Source organism: Rutidosis leptorrhynchoides, chromosome 8 (assembly GCF_046630445.1).
Source record: "Rutidosis leptorrhynchoides isolate AG116_Rl617_1_P2 chromosome 8, CSIRO_AGI_Rlap_v1, whole genome shotgun sequence".
Taxonomy (NCBI): Eukaryota; Viridiplantae; Streptophyta; class Magnoliopsida; order Asterales; family Asteraceae; genus Rutidosis; species Rutidosis leptorrhynchoides.
The window spans coordinates 87,431,835-87,440,225 of record NC_092340.1 but is presented as its reverse complement, the minus strand read 5'-3'; the positions used below and the strand labels follow the sequence as shown (position 1 = coordinate 87,440,225).

Sequence of the window (8,391 nt, the reverse complement as noted above, 5' to 3'; positions counted from 1 at the left end):
TGTTCCAAGTATACTAATCAATTACATAATATATAAGACCAAACAACATACGTTTCATTGAAAAGTTCAAATATAAAAACAACATACGTTGTGAACTGATGGAACAAAGAAACATACCTAACAGATCAAGAGTGCAGTTATACCTTACACAATCATACTAACACATAATGATTAATGACATATCTTAACTACGAAAGTTATATTTTATCTATAAGGAAATTATACATAATAAATGACTATACATGCTTCATGCCTGTACCTGATAACGCCGGTGCATATAAAACCAAGTTAGATTACCTAACTATCCAAATAAATCCATTGACAGCAGCTTTTGCTAAGCTACTTAAACCATGGCATTTTTACTACACCCTCGACTGCACCTAAAATGGCAAATCTTGATAATGAGTGTCAGACGTGGAGTTGCATGCCTCAAATTTCATAAAAATCCTAAAATAGTTTTATGACAAGTTCATGGTCCAGTTAAATCTCTTAGGAAAATGGAGTTTAATATGATGTTTCAAATTAAAAAGTGAAATGGAAGTAATGGTTGATATGCCATTTGAATAGCTATGAAAATCTTCATTCATTATTGTTTAGGTTCAGAAAGACATACTATACAAATGGAATAAAAAATCAGTTATGACATGATTGAAATTTTTTCTCAAATCAGATTTTGGTGAGAAAAAACCTTTCACAGCAGACAATGCATTCAAGTGTAAATGAGTAGGACTAATAAAGAAGAGTGTCAACAAAATAATCATTCAAGTGTAATCAAATGTCGTGAAAGTTCTTAGCTATCTTTATTTCTTTTAGTATTCTCAACTTACTTACAGCTTAACAAAAGATAGAAGGATGTGATTTAAGGATCGAAAAATGTACACATTACCATCATCCGACTTTGTGGCATTATCATTTAGTACACACGTCCTTTGTTTAGCTACGATTAAAGGAAAACTGGAATTTTGAAATTTAAGAATAAGAATATAATGTCAAAGATCAGATCAGAAAAAAACCCTAAATTTTAAGAATCCCTAACCTAATTTCTAAAACAAAATAAATCAACAAAAAAGAAAAACTAACTATTAACAATTTGAAACAATTAAAATACAAAACCGTGAGTATTGAACAATTTGATTATAATGTAGTATTTATATTTTAAAATGTTTGGAGTATCTTCAACTTCTTTGTAGACCTCTAATTCTGTTTAACAAAATGGTTTTCCACAAACCTATAGACGAATAAATTTTTACATGGTTAGAATGTCAACTGAAAATAATACACTTCCCCTCCCTTTATTCTTCCTTTTGTTCTGTCATCATATTGTTTTTATAGAACAATTCACAAATAAAGGGAGCTTCTTTATTTGTATGAAGTTTATGCATGATTTAAGTGTTTCATTGGGATATGCATAATCAGTTGCAACAATTGAATACAAAAAACTAATCGCAATACTATTACAATTTCATATTCAACATCTATATTTACTCCACTATTAAATGGAACAAATTTATTATTCTTGTTTAGTATAATTTTCAATAATATCCATATGTTATTAAAATGAAACAGCATACAAGGATTTATCTACATAGCAACCAAGATACATGGCCAAATCCAAGTATTATCAAAAACTAACAGAAGCTGACTATGACCAAATGCAACTGGACAACAGCTAGCTTATAAGATCATTCTCGTTTCGAATTTGGAACTCATTCTATTATATGAATGTTAGAATATACATTTATTATGGGTAGTTAGTTAGAGGAATACATTTATTATGGGTAGTTGGTTAGTATACATTTATATTTGTAGTTGTATATATTGAGCATGTAATTGTAATTGTAGTTTCATGGGAAAATATCTATTATCATGGTATCAGGCCTAATCTTTTAGGGTTTTCTTTTCTTCTTCTTACTACAAACGTTTCTTTGATATCCGCCGCAAGTGGTGGTTTTGAAGGACGCCGTAACTTAAATCTCAGCAACCTACCTTTATATATTATTTTATCATCAATCTCTTTCCCTTTCTTTTATCATCTACTTTTGCTTCGGTTCCGACATTCGCGTGTGTAAGTGTTTTGTCAGATCACTAAATATATTTGCCTTTTATTTTTACACCAAGCCTAGCACATGTCTTCTTTTCCAATTTCATAACCCCACCACTTATTAGATTATTATATTTCCATTACATCTTATAACCAATCTACAAGTTATTTGGTTATTATAATCGTGCATTATCAATCAATTCTCCGGCTTGTGTTCCTGACTACTATATTTTATTTCGCTACTGTATTTTATTTCACCATGACGGGTCAGTATGAATGGGTGTATCGTTTGCCTGCATCTTCACACAACTCTTGTAATTCAGTTTGGATTATGGACACTGGAGCTACAGATCACGTTCATTCGGATAAAGGTATACTTAAGTCCATTTCTAATAGACATGATACACTGACTATTTTTGTTGGTGATGGATCCTCAATTCCTGTTTTGACCACCGGGCACACCGACCTTCCAAACCCATATCGTCCACTTCACCTAAATAATGTACTTATCACTCCCTCAATTATTAAAAATCTTATTTCTGTTAGAAAATTTACCACTGATAATCGATGCTCAATTGGCTTTGATCCTTATGGTTTTACTGTAAAGGATTATCGCACTCGTCAACCCCTAATTCGGTGTGACAGCACTGGACCTCTCTACCCCGTGACCCAATCCACTCCTCAAGTCTTCACTTCATTGAGCTCATCGTTATGGCATCAACGCCTTGGTCATCCAGGTGACCAAGCGCTTCAACAATTAATTTCTCGTTAATTTATTTCTTGTCATAAAGAAAAATCACGTATGTTGTGCCAACCTTGTCAACTCCGACTCCCATTTAATACTTCAAATTCTGTTATTCATTTCCCTTTTGACATTATACATTCTGACATTTAGACATCTCCTATTAATAGCTTGAGTGGTTTAAAATATTACGTTATTTTTCTGGATCACTATACACATTACTTGTGGGCTTATCCGTTACGACATAAATCCGATGTTTTTCAAACATTTCTACATTTCACGGCATATGTTCAAAACCAATTTAAATGCACAATAAAATCCTTTCAATGTGATAACGGTGGTGAATTCAATAATAATAACTTCCACGACTTCTTTGCCAAGCATGGCATCCGTTTTTGGTTTTCTTGCCCACACACCTCTAAACAAAATGGAAAGTCTGAGCGAATGCTTCGCACTATTAACAATACCATTCGCACTCTCTTATTTCATGCGCGTCTTCCTCCCACTTACTGGGCAGAAGCCCTTCATATGTCCACTCATCTTCTTAACATTCTACCCTCCTCTGCTATTCAAAATGACACACCTCATTTCCTAATTTTCAAACAACACCCAACCTATACTCACTTACGTGTTTTCGGTTGCCTATGCTTCCCTCATCTCACTACCACTCACAAACTTGCACCACGATCTACTCCTTGTATCTTCCTCGGATACCCCTCAGATCATCGTGGTTTTCGGTGCCTTGATCTTTCTACTCATAAAATCATCATCTCACGACATGTTGTATTTGATGAATTTGTCTTCCCATTTGGTTCAGTTACTCCCACACAACCTCCATCATATGACTTTCTTGACTCTCTTTCACCACCTTTCCATCCTGCTTTCCAGCCCGCCTCTCCATTGATGCCGTCTGATGAAGCGACCCGTCCTAATCCATCCGGACAAAGTCCATATCGATTACAAACGATTCACAATAGTTGGTTACATCGCGAGGTACTTGACCTCTATATGATACATGATAATGCTAAAAACGAACATATATTTCATCGCATTATCCCTAAAAAAAGACAAGCTTTTAGTTGCAGTTGTCCTATTTACAAGGAATATTTGTTTAAAAATTAAAAGGTGAAGACAAAAGACAGATTCGACGAATTGAAGACGCAAACGACCAAAAAGCTCAAAAGTACAAAGTACAATCAAAGTGGTTCCAATTATTGATGAGAAACGTCTCAAAATTACAAGATTACAAGCCGCAAAACGCAAAGTACAAGATATTAAATTATACGAAAGGACGTTCGAAAATTCGGAACCGAGACATGAACCAACTTTCAACGTACGACGCAACGGATCGGAAATTATAAATTAATTATGTATATAAATATAATTAATTATATAAATTATATATTTATATTATATTTATAATAAAAACCGTCGGCAGCCTTGGATTCCAAAAGTGTGAGCTGGAATCCACAGCTCAGCACTCGCGGAGCTTTGAAGGCCAAAATTCACCGCACTCGCGGAGCACTCTCTGCCTATAAAAGAACATGCATTTCGACGATTTATATATACCTTTTATATTTTATATATATTTTTCTTTCCCCATTTTTATGTATCAAGTATCACTCCAAATCGTAATCTCAATTTGTAATTTTAATTTTAAGTTAGTGATAATAATAAGGATCGATTAGTCGAATGTTTTAAGGTTTTGTAAGTCGAAACTCTGTCCGTGTACCACTACGCTAATAACACCCACTGTAAGTTATGTTTATGTTATTTTCATTAATGTCTCGTAGCTAAGTTATTATTATGCTTATTTAATGCCGAAGTAATCGTGATGTTTGACTAAAAATATTAAAATTGGGTAATTGGGCTTTGTACCATAATTGGGGTTTGGACAAAAGAACGACACTTATGGAAATTAGACTATGGGCTATTAATGGGCTTTATATTTGTTTAACTAAATGATAGTTTGTTAATTTTAATATAAAGATTTACAATTGGACATACCTATAAATAACCATATACACTCGATCGGACACGATGGACGGGATATTTATATGTACGAATAATCGTTCATTTAACCGGACACGGGAATGGATTAATAGTCTATAGAATTATTAAAACAAGGGTGAAATTATGTACAAGGACACTTGGCGTAATTGTTAATAAAGTATTAAAACCTTGGATTACACGCAGTCGATATCCTGGTGTAATTATTAAACAAAGTATTAAAACCTTGTTACAGTTTAAGTCCCCAATTAGTTGGATTATTTGACTTCGGATATAAGGATAATTTGACGAGGACACTCACACTTTATATTTATGACTGATGGACTGTTATGGACAAAAACCAGGCGGACATATTAAATAATCCAGGACAAAGAACAATTAACCCATGAGAATAAAACTAAAAATCAACACGTCAAACATCATGATTACGGAAGTTTAAATAAGCATAATTCCTTTATTTTCATATTTAATTGCACTTCTAATTATCGCACTTTTATTTATTGTCATTGTATTTAATTGCACTCTTAATTATCGTACTTTTTAATTATCGCACTTTTATTTATCGAAATTTCATTATCGTTATTTACTTTACGTTTTAAATTAAGTTGTATTTATTTTTAATATTTTACATTAGGTTTTAACTGCGACTAAGTTTTAAAAATCGACAAACCGGTCATTAAACGGTAAAAACCCCCTTTATAATAATAATATTACTTATATATATATTTGTATTTTTATAAATTAAAACTAATATAGCGTTAAGCTTTGTTTAAAGATTTCCCTGTGGAACGAACCGGACTTACTAAAAACTATACTACTGTACGATTAGGTACACTGCCTATAAGTGTTGTAGCAAAGTTTAGGTATATCCATTCTATAAATAAATAAATATCTTGTGTAAAATTGTATCGTATTTAATAGTTTTTTCGTTGTAAAAATTAATACTATTTCCTAGTACACCTCGCACACATCAAGTATTTTTGGCGCCGCTGCCGGGGACATATAAACGCCGAAAGCGCAACGCTATATATATAAAAAAAAGATTTTTATAAAAGTTTTTATTAAGTTCTTTTTATAAAAATATAAGTTTTGTTAAAAAAAAAATCCGAACCTGCATAAAAATCGAACCTTTCTCAGCTGAAACTGAACCCTCCGCGACTCGCGGAGTATTTGAACTCGGTTCATCCGCACTCGCGGAGGTACTCTGACACGCCTGATCAACCCTAGTTTCGCATTTATTACGGTGTATTATTATTTATTATAATTAAACCCTAATTAGGTTTTTAGTATTTTATTATTTAGTTTAGTTTTATTAATTAATTTGTATTTTTAAGTTTAATTAGTTTAAATAAATATATAAATTAATACTTTTATAAAATAAATAATATAAAAATAATATTTTTATAAAAATTATAATTTTATAAACTTTAAGTTTATTTTTATATTTTGTATCTTTTTATTTGTTTTAGCATAATTTTTATTTTTTTTTTATCGTTCGTACTTAGTTTTAAATATAGTATTTGCCATAGTTATTTTTATTTCTAGATTTTTAGGCTTTACCGTAAAATCCCTTAAGTGCTTTTTCTTTAGACTAAGATCTAGGTGCTTTAGAATTTTGCGACACCGTTTTTAGTTTTTAGTTCCTTTTTAAGTTATTGCCATTTGGGATATAGTATTTCTTGTAAGCTTTAATATTTTTAGACGCAACTTTTAATTCTTAGTTTTTAGTTCCTTTTTAAGTTTCGACGCGCTACTTTCTTATTTTTATTTTTCGACGCCTATTATTTTTCGCCTTTTTATTTTTCGACATTTTTCGACGCGCTCTTTTTCTTTCTTATTTCTCGCCATTCTAGTTTTTAGGACTTAGAATTTTCTCTATTTCTTATCTAATATTTCTTTAAATTTCAAACGAAAAATTGTTTTAAGTGGTTAAATTGATAGACATTAAAATTTTTTGGTTCGTAGTAATAGTTGGATTTGTACGTGGACCGGGTTATTGGAGCCAAACAGTACTCAATTATATTAAGACTAAACGAATCCTGCCCCTCTGCTGCATCTTTTGGCTATTCGAAACGTGGGCAAAATCAGAAAAGTCTATTAATTGGATAACTTATATAATTTTTCTTATTTTTATAACTAATAGGATATTCAGTGAATGCACCGAGCAAAACGTTCACCACCTTTTGTACGTTCACCACCTGTAACTCGATCAAGACATCTAGCAAATATTGTCGCCGTTGATTTTTCTTTAGAATCGTCATCCAGTCGACCAAGTACTCCAATTCAAATTTCCGATAATCCATTTTTTGAACCCGACCTCACAATTGAGAATCCGGAGAATATTCAGGGACGATTCTGAGATCCTGAACCATTAATCTTTCCTCCGGAACCACCAATCATTCAAACAGAGATTGTTGAGGAACGAACCATCAAATCAGAATCCTCTAGTGATTCAGATTCAACAAATTCAATCATGGAGAATCTGAAACCTTTAAGTATGGAAGACCGAATGAGAGCTAAACGCACTGGCCAAGGTCACGCAATTACTCAACCTGACATTAATGTGCCAGATTATAAAATCAAAGGACAAATCCTACACATGGTGACAAATCAATGCCAATTTAGTGGTGCGCCGAAGGAAGATCCAAATGAACATCTTCGTACCTTTAATAGGATCTGCACTCTATTTAAAATAAGAGAAGTTGAAGATGAACAGATATATCTCATGTTATTTCCCTGGACTTTAAAAGGAGAAGCCAAAGATTGGTTAGAATCGTTACCTGAAGGGGCGATTGATACATGGGACGTTTTAGTTGAAAAATTTCTTAAACAATTCTTTCCGGCATCTAAAGCAGTAAGACTTCAAGGAGAAATTGTTACGTTCACACAGAAACCAAATGAAACTCTATATGAAGCATGGACAAGATTTGGAAAATTATTGAGAGGATGTCCGCAACATGGTTTAGACACTTGTCAAATAGTACAAATATTCTACCAAGGATGCGACATCACAACAAGGAAAGACATCGATATAGCAGCTGGTGGTTCCATTATGAAGAAAACAGAAACTGATGCTTACAAAATTATTGATAACACTGCTTCCCATTCACATGAGTGGCACCAAGAAAAAGATATCGTTAGATCATCTAAAGCAGCTAGAGCCGATTCTAGCCATGGCTTAGATTCCATTTCCGCAAAGATAGATGCTGTCGAGAGACGAATGGAAAAGATGACTAAGAATATCCATTCAATACGAATTAGTTGTGAGCAGTGTGGAGGACCACATTTGACAAAAGATTGTCTCAGTATTGAACTAACAATGGAACAAAGGGAGAATGTTTCATATCTAAACCAAAGGCCTGGAAATAATTATCAGAATAATTATCAACCGCCAAGACCGATCTACAATCAAAATCAGAATTATAATCGAAATATTCCATACAACAACTAACAAGGTCCTAGCAATCAACAAGTATCCAATAATACTTACAATCAGCAAAGACCTAATTTTCAAAACAAACCACCACAAACCGATGATAAAAAGCCGAATTTAGAAGATATGATGACGAAGCTAGTTGAATCTCAAACTTAGTTTTTC

The 8,391-nt window shown here is 32.7% G+C and overlaps 1 non-coding gene across 1 annotated transcript; it reads right to left on the bottom strand.

Moving 5' to 3' along the window:
• Nucleotides 1-7,650: 7,650 nt before the first annotated feature.
• LOC139865410 (small nucleolar RNA R71) lies at nucleotides 7,651-7,757 on the bottom strand. The gene has a single exon (XR_011764932.1). It is a non-coding gene; the product is annotated as a small nucleolar RNA R71 (small nucleolar RNA).
• Between the last annotated feature and the right edge of the window lie 634 nt (nucleotides 7,758-8,391).